The sequence below is a fragment of the Triturus cristatus genome, chromosome 2_2 (assembly GCF_964204655.1).
Source record: "Triturus cristatus chromosome 2_2, aTriCri1.1, whole genome shotgun sequence".
NCBI classification, from domain to species: Eukaryota; Metazoa; Chordata; class Amphibia; order Caudata; family Salamandridae; genus Triturus; species Triturus cristatus.
In genome coordinates this window covers 867,503,092-867,522,648 of record NC_140582.1, presented here as the reverse complement: position 1 = coordinate 867,522,648, position 19,557 = coordinate 867,503,092, and the positions used below count along the sequence as shown (strand labels likewise).

General features: G+C 42.8%; 1 long non-coding RNA gene across 2 annotated transcripts in view; it reads right to left on the bottom strand.

The window, feature by feature from the left end:
* LOC146862907 (uncharacterized) overlaps nucleotides 1-19,557 on the bottom strand; it is a 542,829-nt gene that overhangs the window by 423,289 nt on the left and 99,983 nt on the right. Inside the window, exons 2-3 of one of the 2 annotated variants that reach the window (XR_014978197.1) lie at nucleotides 8,051-8,217; nucleotides 5,592-5,728 (exon numbers count right to left, since the gene is read on the bottom strand). The exons of the other annotated variant lie outside the window; for it this stretch is intronic. This is a non-coding gene — a long non-coding RNA (uncharacterized LOC146862907). The remainder of the gene's footprint in view (nucleotides 1-5,591; nucleotides 5,729-8,050; nucleotides 8,218-19,557) is intronic. 2 annotated transcript variants of the gene reach the window in all.

Below are 19,557 nucleotides of genomic sequence, written 5' to 3'. Positions count from 1 at the left end.
TCATGGCTAAGTTTGTGAGTCCCTATCATCAAGATAACACCACATTGCGTGAGATCATCGCTCGGTTTCCAGCGATAATCTCACGTTAGGCAGTTAGCGTGAGGATTTTTATCGCTGAGGAGATGAGCGTTGCTAATAGCACGCTATCTCAGCGATAAAAATCCACGTTACCCGGCGATAAATATCCTCACGCTAAGAGCGCTGAGCGATAATTATCGCCGGGTGTTGCTGATATGCCCCATAATGTTTTAAACAAAGGAATATTCTTGTCAATACACATATTTAAGGGGCATATTATCAAGAAACGGCGTTAAAATTATCGCCGCTTTAGCGGTGATAATGGGCTTGATAATATGCCCTTGAGAATTCCCGTAGAAGCCCATGTTCTGGTGTCAACATGGGCTTCTATGGGAATTCTCTGCTGCATATTATCAAGCCCATTATCGCCGCTTTAGCAGCAGTTTTCTCAGAGTTTGGTCAGAGTGTTATTTCTTCTGTAGCTACAGCGCTCCGAAGTGAGTATTCAGTTGTGTGAATCGTTTTTTTAAAATATAGAAATAAAGGTATGTTTCTAATGGTAACTTAATGGGTCATAACAGGGTGCGTTCAGGACAATAACTCAGTATATATAAAATGTCCTTACTCCAGACAGTAAAGGAGTGCACTGTGGGCATTAGCATGGCTGGTATAAAGGGACAGTCAAGGAGAGAGTCAGCGTCGGACTGGGACAGAAATTAGGCCCGGGCACCAACATAAAAGTAGCTGTCATTCGTGAATTAGAAAGCTACAAAACTTGACCCATATTTGTAGATTGGGTCCGTTTTTACTCATATAGACATGTTGTGCAAGTGTTGTGTAAGGTATGAAAGACTGCATGTGATTTAGCTAGCAGCAGAAATTTTTTGTTTTAATATCAGGGAAATTAACAGTAAAAAACGGCCCAGCAGACTATAAAACAGGCCCACACGCACACATAAAATCGCCCACCAATTAACCTTCAAGACCGGCCCGTCAGCCACTCCCAGATTGCCCCACAGGCCAGTCCGACCCTGTAGAGTATGGTTGACACCGGATTTACATTGGTGGTGGTTCCCAGAGAGATTCAGGAGGCCTGGTCAGAAAGCTACATAAGTTTCTACTCACAATAGCAGAAACATGGACTAACATATAGAAAAATCAATTACAAAGGTGGAAGAAAAAACAAACAAAATAATTTTTAGAAAAGCTAGTCTGCTTTTTATTATGATCTGTAAACCAAGATCTTCCGTTTTACCTACAGTTATACGTAAAATAATTGTATTATATGGACTTTCAGAAAGTCCTCATTATCAATTGGTCTTTTCTTGTGTCACTCTCATTTTTAGGTCTTTCCTAGGCAGCGCTTGCGATGTCTCTTTAAGACATGCTGTATTCAGGATATGGGCATAAAGCTCCGCCCACTTTACACCCTTTTTTTTAAATTGGGTCCTTTCCCTGTCTTTTGTAAATGGTGGTGTTTTTTATTGGTCAATAGGCTTAGTAGTCCCTCCTTACTACTGACTTCTCTCCTCTTGTAACCTACCATGTGGACACTAGGCCTGGGCGGCAAATTCCGTTCCGCTCGCGGAATTTGCGGAATTTGGGTAATGTTGCGTTGCGCGGAGAACACGAAATTGCCCAAAATTCTGGTTTCCGTGATTTCGCGAAATTTTTTGCTTGTTCGCGTTCTCAAAATGCGTGTTCGCGAGATATTTCTCCCCGAGCACGCAAACAGCGATTGTGAACAGGAAAAAAGCATCGCGAGCAAGCAATTCCGCGTGTTCGCGGAATTTCTTCGTGTTCGCGGAGATTTTTTCCGTTTCGCGGAGATTTACGCAAATTCCGCCCACCCCTAGTGGACACCCCCTGTTACATGTGTTGTTACTCCCTAGGTTTTAAATACAGCCTCAGAGCACTATTTTCATAAAGAGCTTCAGGTAGGACACACGCTGGGTCCTAAGCGAGGCTGGCAGTGGTTACTTTACTTACTAGCACATCTCACATTTATATGAGACCTTCTATAAATTTCCCTTCATCAGCTCCACACTGAGTACAACCTAATCCGGAATTAGTATAAAAATTATTTGTCACATTTCAAAGCTACTAATTGTATACATGGACATATCTAGTTGAATGCACTTGTGTTACTGTCTTGCATGCAATGCATTATGGGTATGGTGGATTTACTATATCTTCTGCAGGGTACAGTACCATATGTGGCCAAAAGAGGTCCCAAGGGACCTTTTTTAGCCACATATGGTAATGCACCCTGCAACATAGCTAGGTAAAAAAATTGGCATTTATAATGTCAATAACTCCAACGAATGTGAGACCGATTGCATTTCCAATGCAATTGGTCTCGCATTTGTTAAAGTTAGAGCTGCTGGCCTAGAAAATTACAATGTTTTTAACTTTTTCTCTTTTATACCATAGGCAATAGTGCTATGCAAATACTTGCTTCGATGTCAATAAAATGGTCGGATGATGACTGCGTGAATGCAGGGCCTATTGATTTATGACACAAGGGGCACACAAAAGGTGTTCTATTAGTACCTCCTAAAAGGTCATTTGCCCTGATTAATTACTTGTGAAAGGTATAATCACTTCAAAACAGGGTAGTAGTGGTTCCTCATGGGGAAATATACCACACTTCAAATATTGCTATATTGTTCTCCATCAAATCATATGTGAATATATCTAGTCATACTGAGGTGCTGTATTGGTTCAGACACTCTACTCCCAGAAGGTGCTAATTGAAATTAGAAAACTAATGTGCTCCAACATAAATATAATAGAACCTTTTTATAGCACTCTCTTAAGTAAATACATTAGACCATTAAGTCATCAATAGATTAACTAAAAAGAAAAAGTCCTCTGGGATTTTTTTGAAAACTTTTATACACACCTGATCACACGTAACCAGCCCAACTGCATTCACACCACAACCATTCATAAAGGTCACCGCCAACCTGGTGGCTACAGTATATTGGCACAAAAACTCATCAAAAGGTCAATAGAGTTTGCAATTTCCTGAGACAATTTATAATATATTTTTTTTAAACGCAGGCAAAGAATCAATTAAAAACATTTATATTCAAAGATAATTACAGATATAATTTTCCAAAATAAAAACAATTGACCACATAAGTAACAATTAAAATCAAATAATAAACAAAAAAAGAGAGATAACACAGACAGTTATCGTTGTCATTAGTGGCCACACCCCAGATATACAGTCATGTACACACGCCCTGATATCTTGTAGACCATCAACTGCTTGGGCGATGTCCGTGCAGCTGGGTTTATGGCAACAAAAAAGAAGCATTGAGGCGTTTCGAAGGCTTTATCTTATTCCACGTTCTTTATCAAGACTGAATATTAAAACCTCCCGCTCATTGTGAATCTATAACTATAAACACACATATATATATATGAAACATAGATAATAAATCTAACATCCTCATTAAAAATATCTTCTCAAAAAGACATAGATACATATCCTAAAGTCTCAATTTAAAAAATAAAAACCGAGTACCTCGCAAACAATTGTCAATAAACCACAGTTTATACAGAAAAATTGTCTCGTGCCTTGCATTCTAAAACTTTAATCAATATAAAAAAAAAAACATTCTCATCACAGCTAGTGTCAAAGAACCACAGGATATACAAGGATCAAAATTCTGGATTTAGGCCCAGATCTCTGTACTGCGGTGAATGTATGACATTGTTCTGCATTCTATCAACTGTTGTTTTTTGCATTTGTCACCCCGAGTAGGATGGGTATGTTCAGACGTGGGTCCCGTGCTCTCCATGCCACTGGAATCAAGCTATCCTGGCTGAAGAGGGGTGAAACCCCGAAACCGGTCCTAGGATACTTGGTTCCAGTCCAGGGAGGACCTGGCTTGGCAGTTCGGGCTGGACTGTTCCCATGAGGCACAGGGTCAAGACTGATTTGCATATGGCTTGGTTCAAACTGGAATGGCATGGTGAGCAAAAAAACGATGGATTTAGGCCCAGATCTCTGTACTGGGGTGAATGTCTGACATTGTTCTGCATTCTGTCCATCAACTGTTGTTTTTTGCATTTGTCATCCCGAGTGGGACGGGTATGCTCAGACGTGGGTCCCGTGCGCTCCATGCTACTGGAATCAAGCTATTCTGGCTGAAGAGGGGTGAAACCCCGAAACCGGTCCTAGGATGCTTGGTTCCAGTCCAGGGAGAACCTGGCTTGGCAGTTCAGGCTGGACTGTTCCCATGAGGCACAGGGTCAAGACTGATTTGCATATGGCTGGGTTCAAACTGGAATGGCATGGTGAGCAAAAAAATGATGGAGTTAGGCCCAGATCTCTGTACTGGGGTGAATGTATGACATTGTTCTGCATTCTGTCCATCAACTGCTGTTTTTTGCATTTGCCACAATTGTAAACCACTATGTCTCACCAGTGCCTTTTGGCCTCGATGGGAGATCGACCAGGTATCCTCTCACAATCATTCTTCTACTCTCCATTTCACCTGGTCATTCAACTCTAAATAAATTCATCTGCTGCCCCAAAAACACAACACGCCTTGTTCTATTACGTGTGACACATTTGTTACACTATAACTGATACATATAGTGTCAGTATTTTCTGCAGTCTATCATTGTGCTTCAGATAAGTATGACCACTTACTTTGCTGTGTGTAAACGATATATCACTCTCTAGCAAGAAATTTCCTGATCATAGGACATTGTTGTCAATAAAAACAATCCACTGGATTCTAACTGTGGGAACACTCATTCATATATTAATGTACTTTCCTAAGTTTGTAATCATTAGGTATTTTCACTTTTTGTTTCTTTAATGCACCTCATGCAATGTTTCTAACTTACTTGTTGCACACTTATGGGCAAGGATGGAGCTAATGGTTTTGAGATGACCCCACTTATAACTTTAGGGTTCCATTCATCGACCCTTTATGTTCAGGTTTCTATTAGTGATAAAATTAAGTAAAATTTGTAACAGGTCCTAGTTCCATAGTCACCAATTTACCTCACTAAGCACAACCTGTAATTTGGAAAAACTGTTAAAGATGGCAGGAATTGCTGTTAGCATGAGCTAAAAGCCATTGTGTTCCTGGCAGCCATTTTAGTTAGCCATGTGCTTTCTCCCTCTTTCAGAGCCTTGCACATGCTCAGAAAGGTTTAGCTGATATAATGCACCTGCTCCTAGTATAGAACTGTCAGGCTATTCTTACTGATGTAAGCAGTTTAGTCTCCCCTCCCACTTTGTTGAGCAAGCAAATTTTGTATACCAATATTAGTCAGTAAGTATTCTTGTATGTGCCAGGATCTCCCCTTGGTTTTATGCTGACTATGTAACCTATGCATATATAAGGTCCCTGTTCTCTGTACTACTTAGAATGTCTCCTACAGTGGCCTGAGGGTACTGTGTGACGCAATCTCCCTCATGTGAGGTTAATAAATATGTTTTTTTGATATTACAGCTTTCGTGCCAATATCTTCTTTGTTGATTTAAAGTACCAGGTGTATCAGTGAACCTCTTAGAAGTTTTTTATTTCTTCAAAACTACTCACCTTATTTAGAATCAATACCGTCTCCCAGCCATTGCTATTGATTTCAACGTCGGGAAATATTTTTCCTTTAGGAAATCTTGATTCTTAATTCGACTTCTCCCGATCTTTATAGTATCAGAGCATAATCAATTTTAGCTCTAGGAAACAAAGAAAAACCTCAATTTATATATGCGTCAATTCCTCCATGCTGTGGTTTGTTGCTATGTTTAAAATACCTCACCCACTTCTGTAATTCTGAGCCTCAATTCTACTATATTATATTGATCAACTGACAGAGGAGTAACAAAGCATACAAATTACTTAAACTTGCGGCCCCAGACATTTTAATTGGATCTGCATGTTAAATGTTTTTAATTGATTCTTTCCCTGCTTTTTAAAAAAAATTATAATAAATGGTCTCAGGAAATTGCAAACACTATTGGCCATTAATGAGTTTTTGTGCCAATATACTGTAGCCACCAGGTTGGCGGTAACCTCTATGAATGGCTGTGGTGTGTATGCAGTTGGGTTGGTTACGTGTGATCAAGTGTGTATAAAAGTTTTCAAAAAAATCCCGAGGTCTTTTTCTTTTTAATTTTCAGTTTCACCCTAGTCCTTTGGGTGACCAAGGGTTCCTCTCTTTTCTTGAAATAATCAATAGATTAACAACAGAAATTTAATTATTGCAGATATCCCTTTTCGAGTCAGGGATTCAAGGTCAAGGGTCTCTCTTCTTGAGACAGAAACAAATATCAGAGTCCATTGATTCATTATTTCAACTGTTGATTTATTCTGTAGTATATCCAGCAAAAATCAGCCCAGTCCATTCAGCATAGATTCAGCCCTCAGCCGACATGTGTTGCATCTATTTAAAGACACTTTCAAAGCAGTTCAATGATATAATGTCTAGACGTTCCTGGCCTTCAGATTCTGCTACCCCGGCGTCCTAGATCCATATCCAAAAACACGTAGGTTTCTAAAAATGAATTTGCAAGTTAATTGATGAGTGTGTTCCCCATCCACATTAAGGGGTCTATTAGGATGGCGGTCAGAAAAGCACTCCGACTGCCATGGTAACGTGAAAACATCGGCCGCTAGGATCGCGGCATAACAGCCGGTGCAATTAGTATGCTCCACACTAGAAATCCGTGGCGGTCAGATCGCTGCTTTTAACTTTGCGGCGGTTGCTGCTGCCAGCAGCACCACCGCGATGTCCAAAAAGGCATGTCCAGCATATCCCTGAACTGTGTGGCAGGCACTGCACAGTGCCTGCCACCAGGTACAGGGACATGTATGGGGATACCATGGGTACCCCCCAGTGCACCCACACACCCCAAACACATTGGGGGCCCGCAATGGGCCCCCGGAGACATTTGCCGCATGGCTGTCCATGGGGGTTCCACCTCCGCGGAAAGGCTGGCTACTGCCTGCATCATAATCATGCCGGTGGAGCCTGGCCCTGCACCGGCCCCATTTTAGTGGTCCAGCTCCGCACGCCAGGCAAGCGTGCGGACTGCTACTGGTGGGAAAGTGGCGGGCGGAAAATCTCACCGCCACTGCCGGCACGGCGGCGGACGTCCGCCCGCCATCCTATTATACCCCTAAGTGTCCACGTTTCAATGACCAAGTCACAGTGTGCTTAGTTGCCGCATTGTCGCTTCGTTTTTTATAAAATTATACATATGCAATCCTAAATTGTCAAAAACACGGTGTTTAGACCACAATCCAACGAAAAAGATTCTGTAGCTCCGGAGTCCATGATAAGCCTCTTCATAGAACAAAGTTTTAAAAACGTACCGCAACGCAAGTCTGTGTGAACACGACAAACGGCGCCATGGAACTGACGACTGGATCCACTTATCAAGGTGTCAAGTCTTCATCTTGGAGTCCCTTTGCAGATGTGGGATTTCATTTTTTATCTTCTACTCATCCGTTATTGCGCATTGTATTTATCTCATAAGCCCTGATGAAGTTCCACAAAGTGTGACTTGGGAACGAAACGGATTGGCTGTTTTTTTCTGAAACAATTGGAATAAAGTAGGAATTTGAAGAAAATCTACAAAGACTGAATTGCTCTTTTTCGGTGCACCTTAATTTGTCTAAAACTGCTGGATAATCTGCAAAACAGTGACACCGAAGAGTGACAGGTATCGAAGTGTGCACAATAAACAAAAAATTATAATGGCAGTGCTACAGTGAGGTGCTATTCTCTGGGTTTGTCATCCTGTTTGCTTCTGTATTTTGATATACCTTTGAGCTTGGATCCCTGACTCAAAAAGGGATATCTGGAATCATTGCATCTCTGTTGTTAATCTATTGATGACTTAATGGTCTAATGTATTTATTTAAGAGAGTGCTATAAAAAGGTTCTATTATATATACTTATGAAAGGCCTCAGACATACCAACCGACTGAAAAAAGATAAAAACTCTGCCCACCCCTCCACTTCCTAGTTTTTTGGTGTGTCCCAAGACACTCACAATAGTAACGACAATATGGCGGTGTGACGAAAGTAGTCTTTCTTCAGCTGGGTAGATTGCAGTTTGAGCTGGTTATCTTCAAATCGCTCAATGTGTGGTTTGCAGAGGGAGTGGTGGGGACTCATGCATGCACGTTGAACATCTTCTGGGTTCCAGCAGCAGGAATCCTGTGAAGACGCCGCCAGAGAAGGGACAGTGGAGTATCTTTGAGAAAGGGATTATCAGGCAAGATGGCACCAATAAGACACACTACAACTTAAAATGGGGTAAAAGACCAGTTTAATAGAACAGGTCTGCAAATTAAACATCACAAACCATGGCAAAGTGCCTTACAAAACTAAGAAACATCACTAATACAAGAAACCCCAAAAAACGAACTCCACCTCCTTAATAAACAATTCCTTTCCCCCCTCCTATTCGGTACTCCCCCGAACCTGTCCTCATCATTCTGCACCCTCTGACGTCACCCTTTTCTACCCTGTCCCCTTTGGCCAGTACATCCTCTTGCTCCCTGAACCATATCTCTGCCGTCCCTGTGTTGTGGTCACCCACCTTGAGAACCCCGACATCAGCAAAAATTGCCCTGACACCGCCAACCAGAAAAACCGGCAGGTGTTTTCAAACCCCACCCAAAACTTCTAAAAACTAGACAAACAAATATCGACACCACAACATTTCCCCTAATAACTGGGGCAACAGCAACCTCAACTCCATTAAATAATAATCCATCCCCAAAGTGAACTCCATTTGTCTAAACAAAGCTTCTTCCTCTTGTACAATCCCCTCCGGCTTCAGAATAGAAATGCTCATGAACCTACAAAAACGTCTTACCTCCCAGTTTACTTTACAACGTTGTCTTTCAATGATCTTGGGCTTAGTGGCGCCTCTCAAAGCTCGCTGTTGCACCGACTCAGTCTTCACTACATGCGTCCCAGCCCAGGACTCCTTAATGCGAGACAAATCTACCTTCATTGCCATCAATAGCCAGACACGAGACAACTTGACATGATTGTTTTCACCCAAATGGACTACAAGCAAATCTGGACACAATTTCCTTCTTAAATGCTTAGATAATAAACCCAATAGCAACATTTCTAGACTTAACTAAAACAAACTCCTGTCCTCCGCCTAACTTATCTGTCTTACAATAAGACAACCATACATGCAGTAAGCCAGGAAAAACCAAACCATGTTCCCTCACAACACCAGCCCTCCCCCTCAAGCCAATTAATCCAGAAATACAGAAAGCCCTATGAAACAATCAAACCATGCACAATAAAAACAAAGCAACTTCCAAAGCTGAAAAACAAATATCTTGCAATTGTACCATAATTCCTAACAACATGTCAGATGATATAGGCCTCCCTTTGTAGATTCTAGCACCCAGCTTCCCTCACCCAACCTGTTATCAATCTACAACAAACCCAACTTCCATGGGATCGTAGCCCCAAAAATATTTCTCATAAAAAGAGATCCCAACCAATTTACCAAAGATAGTAACTGCCACTTAACTGGCACGATTCTGGGGCATAATAAATCTCAAAACATCAGCCTGCCACCAAAACTTAACTTGTGATACACTACAACTCTTATGAGCGCCACTAATAAGAAATTCCTGCCAGGCTTGTCTGTAAGCTCTTTTGGTGTATTCTCACACAGACTTCTTAATTAGATCCAGAATTCTTATCTGCTCAACTGCCAAAAGTCCTGCAGTATTTTCATCTGTTTCGCATCCGCTCTAGGTGCAAACCTTCGGAACCTCTGCCACTGTGAACGAGACAATGCTTCCACATTATTATTATCAATACCCGGTACGTATCTTGCCAGTGGTGGATTCTGAATGAGGGCGTCAGGGCCCGGTCCCTTTACTTTAACCCCCCCAAGGGTCAGCAAACTAGTTGTAAAAGAAAATACTTTCACCTCTGGCTAGGGGCTGGGGCTTGTTGCTGTGATGACGTGATGAGTCACATGACACAAAGGAATGCCTCAGCATCACGCTGATGCATTGCACTCCCTATGGCCCTGAGCCAATAGTATTTGCCGGGCTGACGAATTTACAGCCCCAAAGCCTGTAAGGTCATCAGCTCTGCGAAGACATAGCCTCAAGGAGCATTCTCCACCCCCTAATGACATCAGAGTAAAGTTAGCCCCGGGCACCTCAGGCTGAAGCCCTTTAGCACCAGGGGCTTCACCTCAGTCAGGGAGTGTAGAGGATGGGCAGCCCACCCTTTCCCAACTCGTCACAAGGGGTGGGTCCATCCCTGTGACGAGTTGGGAAAGGGTGGGATTGAGGCTGCAGGCTATGCGGGAAGGTGAAAATTTTAGTCTGAGCAGTTTGTCTTCAGGACCTTTGAAGACTCACTGCACAGACTTGAGATGTGTTTCCTGTGCTGCTAATTGCAGGCCTGTGTCGTGTCTGGATGCCATCATTAGCAGCTGTGGTGTTTGCCAGGAGCTGAGGACGAAGCAGACAAGGTGGTGGGCATCAACACCCTCCCTCATTGGACTGATCATCAACAAGTTGACAAAGAGAACAGTGTCAGCACAATAAAGGTAATGGAAGGCAATTCAGCGAGGCAAGAAAAAGGGTGAATATTTTCTTTTGCCTCTGATTATTTTGCACTGTGTACGCGAACCTTGCCAGTGTATCCTCACTGCTGCCCACGCAGGTAATAGGGACTCAGATTATGGCTATTTTGGGTGCTTTGCCTCTCTTTTTTCACCACCTAAAAATCTGGTGCATTAGGGTGCGGTTAACAAGTGCATTAACTTTATACCTGGGCGCATAATTTATATCAGATGTCAGGACGCTAGATCCCTCTTTATTTTCTAAACCAGGCCACTTAAAAGTCATACTGGGCACCTTGTTTCAAGTCACACTGAAAAATTAAAGACTTGAAACACTTCAGGACTACTTGTATGATGCCAATTTGGCAGATTTTAGTGTCTGCAGACTTGATTTTCAGAAAACTGCGTGCATATTGTCATTACGAACATTCACATGTCTGTGGGGTCACGGCACACTGGAGTGCGTCATAATTTACTAATTGAGCGTTTAAAAAATGTGATACATTTCAGTTTAAATTTAGGCTAATAATATTGCCTGTACTTTCAGAAATGTTAGCACCAAGATAGATATGTGGCTGAACTGACAAAGTGAGATCTAGTATGTCTGGAGAGATGTATTGCTTACATATTTAGTTTTCTCTCTGTGTAGTTTGCAGCCTGGCATCCAACACCTGGCCAAAGTATGCTGCCTGTCCCATTGAAAACAGAGCACTGGCCATAACTCTACATGCACCACGCTTCTTGAGCTGTGTACTTGCCTGTATCCTGCAGTCATTTCCATAGCTGTGCTTCTGGATGGCTTCCGCACACCCATGGGGTGCTACCGGAGTTTTGCGCTTCAGTGCATCCACCCCCTCCGCCCCCTGGCCTCTTAGAGCTCCTGCCAGGCCTACACCCTCCTATGTACCTTCGCCATTCCAAGATTTGCACGACTTGGAACCATTTTCAGAGTTTTGCTCCGTAGTACCTTGGAGCCATTTCAATATATGTGCTTCTGTGCACTTGCAGGACTACAACTAGGCTGCACATTTCTCTGTCCCTTGAGGCCATTTCCACTGTTCTCCTACAGAAGTGCTGCTCAAGCTGCATATTCGTTTCTACATTGGAACCATTTTAAGGAATGGATCAACAGTTCAATGGGGTGGACAGAAGATCTGTGTCTGCTCCTGCACAGCTGCTGAGCCAGCTCTTGAGCTGTGTGATTTTGTACACTCCAAAGATGCATCTATAGTGATCTGCAGAATTGTTGCTGCACAAAGTACATCTTTTATTTTTTTATTTTTTTTGCCTTTTACATGTTCTTGAAGCAGTTTCTTCGTTCATTGCTCCCACAACAAATCCATTCTCTTAAAGCGCTGTATGTATGCTGATGAGCAGGAAAGTCTGTAGAAGCAGTGATTCCTACATGGCTCAGTTCTTTTTGTGTTCATTACTTTATTTGTCTATCTTATACATTTATAACCAAAGAATAATGTATGGATTGTAAATATGTTATTACTTATTTTTTCACTCTCTAAGGTAGGCCTGGTGGTGTAGTGCTGTGAAGGGCATCTTCTTTTCAATGTCCCTCTAGAAAGTCTTTTATTTTGCACATGTAAAAAGGTGATTTCAAAGGAAACCTCTAAACATTTACGCTTTCCTCAGCTCTTTTGTCCTTCTTCCTCCCAGATCATCCTCCAGACAATGGTTCACTATTTGTCGCTCTTAGCAATAATCCTTCCTCTGCCAATTACACTAAGGGTCTGAATGGCAGAAGCAGTCCTGCTACTCTTTCAGAATCAGTCAGATCTGCAAATCAGGCATGTTGACATCCAAGATTGGGTCTGACAGTGAGTCAATCCAGTATTGGCTTGCGAAAATCAGTGGTCTTATTTTGCTCCAAGAGATACCACCATAACATTGCATTTGACAAACTGGCCTCCACCTGGATGTGTGTCCAGTAAATAAAAGCTCCTTTTGACCTCTCAGGATGCCCTACTGCAGCAGTTAATTTTAGTAACGATGTGCTATGCGAAGTCGGTGTGAGGTGCCCTTATCCCATGACCTCCCGGGGAGAATCCCTCACTTGGTGGTCTCCACCTCATGGTGCCTCAGGATGTTCCTCATAGAAAGCTTGTTTGGAAATAGTCTGCAGTCTGTAGTGCCCTAGGTGGAGTCGCTTGCCCCATTGAGTTACCAGGTGATCCCTTCACTCCTGGGTTTCCAAAGTTGAACCCCCAACTAGAATCGGTGCTGAGGTGGATAATGCAATCTGTGGTGCCGGGTGTTTTGAAGGGTAAACACCTTGTTAATGGAACCTTCTAAAAGATTTATTGGGTTGCACACTACCTTCCATTTTATCTGAGAGTTTTCTTTAAAAATAAGTGTCAGGCTTGATCCTTCCTCTACCTTCCCTTTTAGAATATCTGGATCTGTAGGGTGTACACTTTATTTTGCGATGATCCAGTGTGAACTGCTCTCTCCATGGTTCTCCAGGGTGACCTCCTAGTTGCACTCTATGGCATCCTCTAAGGCCATGTTTTGGGACAGACACTGAGCTTGGTTAGTTACTGGGATGAATACCGTGCTCTCTGGGAATGGTCAGTCTCTTAAGGTTGTCATTGCACTGTCACAAGTTGGACCCTTTACTCCATGGTGCCACGGGATGGGACTCCTGAAGTAGGGGTTGTGGTAGGAATGGCTGTCAGTAGTGTTCCTGAGTGATTGCCCAGCTGTGTGGTTCCTTAGGGTGGGATGGCACAGTACTCTATGGAGTCTCTGCAAGTGCTTGCAGAATGAGTGGCTTGACGAACACCATTTCATGAGGGTTCCAAGGTGTCTAATGAGATGCCAACTCCACCAGGAGCATTTTACTGGTGTCTAGGATTCCCACAACAAACCTTTGAATTAGTCATGCAGATGATGAAGCATGACATCTTTCGGGGAGTGTGAGGGAACTTGCTCCTATTGGAGCATATTCCACTGACTTGACACACTATTAATACTTTACATGTGCCGAAAGAACTGCACACTTCTGTATTTCAGTTCCTTTTCACAGCACTCATATATTTAAATAACGGAACACACCGCTCAGGATGGCGTTCACAAAAAACACTAAAATTAAAAATGCAGATGTCCAATTTTCAATATTAGTAGGCACTTTGGGTCTCCTAGGTAAATGCGAACTCCTCTTCCCTGGAACCTTCTGTCACCTACATTTCCTGCTGTAATAATTTAAAAATGTCAACAAATTCTCTTTTCCAAATCCTTTATTTAGTGGCCTGAGATAAATGAGCATGCAAAGGCTTCAAAATTCCCATTTAAGGCAATCTTGAATTATTAACACTCTCAGATGTACCTGTTTCTTTATCCCTGGCAGGGTTCCTACCGTGTTGTACTGTAAGTTCTTAAATCTCTGAACGATAATCACTGGAACTCTGAACCCTAACCTGTTTCCCAATACTCACCGACCTGGCAAATTTTAACTCAGGCATAACAGCATCCCTCCCCACTGGACTATTGCCTACTTCAACAGAAACCAAGCTCAAAACTATTTTCCCACCACAAAAAGCATCCTGCTAAGTAACCCTCACCTTGCCTGATTTCAAATGGGAATGCTGCTCCTTGATCATCATCCTGAATCTGTATATGTATTTGTGTAACAACAAATCCCACTGAGGTGCTTGATCCTGAAAAACATCAACTCCACGACTACCGTTAGTCCTCTCGTTCCCTATAGTCACAACATTCTTAGGAAGTCTAGACGTTGCCCAATCATCTTCAATCTCCCTTTTTCTAAGGAATCACAGCCCTCTTCATAATCCAAAGTCACATCAACAACTCCTTTCATCACATCAAGCACCACATTCGTCCTGGAACTGGTGCTCAGCAGCTCTCCATCGCTGGCTCCACCATCATCAATTATATCGTCCAAGCGGTCTTGATCCAATATCCGGACAGTCATTCCGGCCACATCCATTTCTTCAGCCTGGCATCTACGAACCACCCTAGGTTTGTCTGGGGTGGGATGCAAACACTGGCCTTTCCTGCCAGCTTTGAGGCAGCCAAACCATCTGCGCCGCCAGTGATGTCACACCTGGGCTGCCACATCCAGGGGCCAAAGACTGCTTTCCTCAGAAATTTGCAAAGCCCCTGGAACTCATACCAACTGACCAGCCTGTGCCCTTGCTGTGGAACTGCTATGACTCTGAAAAACAATATCCTCAACTTGCTGTTCCTCCCTATGCAAACCACCATCCCTTGAGTTAATGGAAAGTATGCTTTGATTCTCAACATGCCACCTCTATACTTTATTTACCATTGGGGACAAACAGCTAGAAACTAAAGGCACTTACCACAAAGTCATTGGGCCTGCCTCCAACTGCTATTCAAATGCCTAAAATTATATAATATTTGGAAATATCCAACCGGTTAACCCCCTCCATATTCAAAGTCCAATATAACAATCTGATTCTCTGATAGAATACAGGCGCCGCCATCTTTGATCTGCCCTGAAGGAAGTTCAATAGCCTTCCTCTTATGTGTCCAGCAAGTCATTGGAAAATGACATGCTGGATGCCCCCTGTAGCTCCCAAATAAGCACCGCACCAATGCGAGGGCCCAACAAAAAAAACACCCCCCCCCTGTCTCACCAAGCGATCCCACAGAGAGCCTCTCCTCCGACATCACAATTTGTGACCGCCTCACTGCACAGACACCCAGGACCCCACAGAAGATGCAGCAGCAGCAATCGAAGTTAGAGGCATCTCTTGCAAATCCGTGGTACGGGTTATAACCAATTTACCTCCCCAGGACCTCCTCACAGATTTCCCCTTATATTTGGATGATTTTTACTGGGGCGGAGAACAAGCCAACACCGCCACAGCTACACCTTCAGCAGACAGCCTCTTAGGCCATTTTAAATTGACCCACGCCTGCTCAAGAACCCCTTTCTGCAAATAATCCTCCTTTCCCACCCTTCCTGCAACATTTATAAATAATGCCCTAATCTAATGCTCAGCATCATAACCACTTTAATAATAAATTCAATCCAATAAAAATATGCTAATACTCACTAAGAGGCGCAAAGTACTCTAGGCCTGCCTGAAATAGGTCAAATTATCTCCTGACTTGCCCCTGGTTGTGATGACAGCCAAAGAGGCCATCAAAAACCCAATGCCCCTCTAAAACTAGCTAAATCCCACCCACAGTTTGTGCCATCCAATGACACCTTGCTGTATCTTGTGGCTACACCACTCGCCCGAAATGACTGGGGTTATACCATGTTCCTATATCCTCCTGGGCCCCAATGACAAATAATAGTGAGTACAAAGGGTGTTTGTCTTTTTAAACCCTTTCTTTCTGCTTATTGGTGTATTTTAAGCCGTTTATTTGAAGTAAATGCAGTGTTTATTCGAGTTAGTGTCTTGAACCAGTGTCATGCGTAGTACAATGCTATGGAGTGGAAAAAACCGATAAAGAGAAAGCTTATTGCCTCTTCAGCTTCTTGCAGAAGTGATGAGGAGCCACAAGAGAGTAGACACTTCTTATAGTCCTGTCTTGCTGATGGCATCCGTGGTGGAACACATGATTCAGGCTTCCAAGAGGCAGTCCACAACAAAAAAGGATGTGGTGGTTGATTCGGGCTCTGCAAAAGAAGGTCTGAGCATTGCTGCTGCAGGAAAATATCAGGTACATGCATCAATGTTGGCTTTTGCGATTTCTTAATTGCGATTTTTAAGGAATCGCAATTAAGGAATCGCAAAAGCCTATGCATGTAGAATTTGCTTTAAAAATAGCGATTTCTAAACATTCCTTAATTGTGACTCACAAATTGCGAGTTGCAATTATGGAATACCTCCCAATTCATTCCTATGGGCCTAGAGGCCCTTAGGAATGAATGGGAAGACATTCTCAATTTGCGATTCTCAATTAGAGAATCGCAAATTGAGAATGCAATTTCAAGGGTGCCAGGGTGCCAAAAGGACACCCTGTTGCACCCCTGAAATCTACATATGAGTACATCTTGCACACACACATGCCCCGAGGGCATGTGTGTGTGTGTGTAAAATGGAACTTTGAAAAATGCACTTTAGTGCATTTTTCAAAGTTTGTGCAAATTTCCATGAAGTTCAACTTCATGGTAATTTGCGCCTCCTATTAGCAAAATCACAATTTCTTTTACTTTCATGCATTGTATTTAAGGAATCTCAATTTGCGATTCCTTAAATGCAATCGCAATTAAAGTAATCGCAATTTAGAGATGACTTAAATTGCGATTTTTGCATTTGGGATGATGCATCCCAAATGCAAAAATACCGGTCACAAAGGGGCAGATTCTGAGAATCTGCCTGTTTGCGACAGGTTTTTCTTTTGATGCATGTGCCTGTATGTTGCTAAAGAGGATGTGGCTTTAATTATGGCTCAGATTAGAGACACCATGGGCGTTCAAAGTACTCCTTTACAGAAAGAGGGAGATATGTGAAACCTCTGAATTACCTTTCCATGAGAAGATTAAGGATTTAATTTTATGACCATGGAAAGATTTGGACATGTGTCCAAAGTTTCTAGTTAAGCATTATGCTCTACCTGTTGGGAAGGAGGTTATCCCACCCAATGTGAGAGTGTACTCTATACTGGCTCCCTTGATGGGTAGACCAGCTGTCAATGTTGCAGATTGCACTCTCTCAGACACTCTTGATAAAAAAAACTTGATAGTGCACGGAAAAAATCTTTTGCAGTGAACAATTTTACTTTAAAAGCAGTGAATTATGTGCTGTGTGCTGCTCAGTCTATGGTGCGTGATTTTAAACTCTTATCACAAGCTATACAGTAAGGTACGTATTATGCTGACATCCTGTTGCAACTCAAACAACGAGTAAAATATTTGGCAGTTGTTACATCGGACATAATCAGATCTACTGCAGAGGCTTTGGGTGCATTGATTTCAGTGTGATGAAACCTTTGGGTCTGTGACTGGAAGGTGGACTATGTGAAGAAGGCGGCTTTTCTTAATCTCCCTTCTGTAGTGGTGGATGACCAGGTATGGTGCAGGGGCATAAGCAGCGTGCTGCAGGAACACATACACAATACACTTGTATGCTTTTCAGCCGAAGGTCACGTGTATCCCCAGGCTTCTTTATTTATACCCTTGCACCGCACCTGGTCACGAGGGGTGATGCCATGATATATTGTATTGCATCAGCTGGGTGGCCTCTACATCCCTCCTTTCTTTTAGATGAGCAAATGCGAACAGGAAAAGGAAAATTAAGAAAGGAAGAGGAAAGGAACAGAAGAGCAAAGGTAAATCGTACAAAGTGATATCTTGTTTCGAAAGTCACTACCCTGGGCTTGCGGGTGCGAAGCCCAATCAGCATGCAAAGTCTTTCAGTCTTTGAGTGGGTGCTGGATTGGATCTGAGTAAGTATCTTTGGGCCCGATTCACAGAACTAACTTAAGACAAAATCCTAAACTTACTACCATTTTGGTATTCACAGAAGGCACTTACTCATTTTGGTATTCACAGAAGGCACTTACTCATTTCGGTATTCACAGAAGTTAGGAGTCCTAACTTTAGGACTCCTAAATGCCTTCTGTGAATACCGAAAGTCTTAAAATTAGGATTTTTCTCAATTTAGTAGTCCTAAATTTAGGACTCCTAAGTTTAGGACTCCTAAATGCCTTCTGTGAATACCGAAAGTCTTAAAATTAGGATTTTTCTCAGTTTAGTAGTAGTATAGTTAGGACTCCTAACTTTAGGACTCCTAAATGCCTTCTGTGAATACCGAAAGTCTTAAAATTAGGATTTTTCTCAGTTTAATAGTAGTATAGTTAGGACTCCTAACTTTTGGACTCCTAAATGCCTTCTGTGAATACCGAAAGTCTTAAAATTAGGATTTTTCTCAGTTTAGTAGTAGTATAGTTAGGACTCCTAACTTTAGGACTCCTAAATGCCTTCTGTGAATACCGAAAGTCTTAAAATTAGGATTTTTCTCAATTTAGTAGTCCTAAATTTAGGACTCCTAAGTTTAGGACTCCTAAATGCCTTCTTTGAATACCGAAAGCCTTAAAATTAGGTTTTTTCTCAGTTTAGTAGTTGTAAAGTTAGGAGTCCTAACCTTAGAACTCCTAAACTGAGAAAAATCCAAATTTTAAGACTTTCGGTATTCACAGAAGACATTTAGGAGTCCTAAAGTTAGGACTCCTAACTTCTGTGAATACCGAAGTGAGTAAGTGTCTTCTGTGAATACCAAAATGAGTAAGTGCCTTCTGTGAATACCAAAATGGTAGTAAGTTTAGGATGTTGTCTTAAGTTAGTTCTGTGAATCGGGCCCTTTGACTTTTGGTGGGTGCCGCAGTTGGTTCACCGGTGATGTCCTCGGGATATCCACCCAGCGCCTCGGGCACAACCCGATTGGTGGGGCTGGTTCTGGACACATTTGGTCCAGGCGGTGCAGCTACGGGTGCAGAACTTGGGTCAATCTCTGTGGGTATTCCCACTGGGGTGTTCTCCAGTTCCTAGTTATCATCCTGAGATGAGGGGACAACGGTTGGTGCACTCCGTGCATCTTTGAACCATGACACGTTTCTCACCAGGGTGTGTCTGCCTCGTTGGGCCGTGACCATGGTGCCATCTACTCGGGTGAAATTCCACACCTTGGGTTCATAGGGCGTGAAAAACTTCTAACCAGGGTGCCTATCCTTGATGACTACTTTGGAACCCATGCACACTGTTGGAGCTTTGGCACCTCCGCTCACTGTCGACTTCTCGTTGGTCATCTTCCACTTCTGCTGTGCCTTTTCACCGTCCAGGCAGGGAGGCACCCACTCGGGGTCCTCTGGAATCAGGTCTCGTGGTGACTGCCTAAGCAGGAGCGAGGCTGGGGCATACCCAGTTGTTGAGAGAGGTGTTTGCCAATATGCGAGCAGGTACTGGTGCAGGCATGCCTCTGGATCTTGGT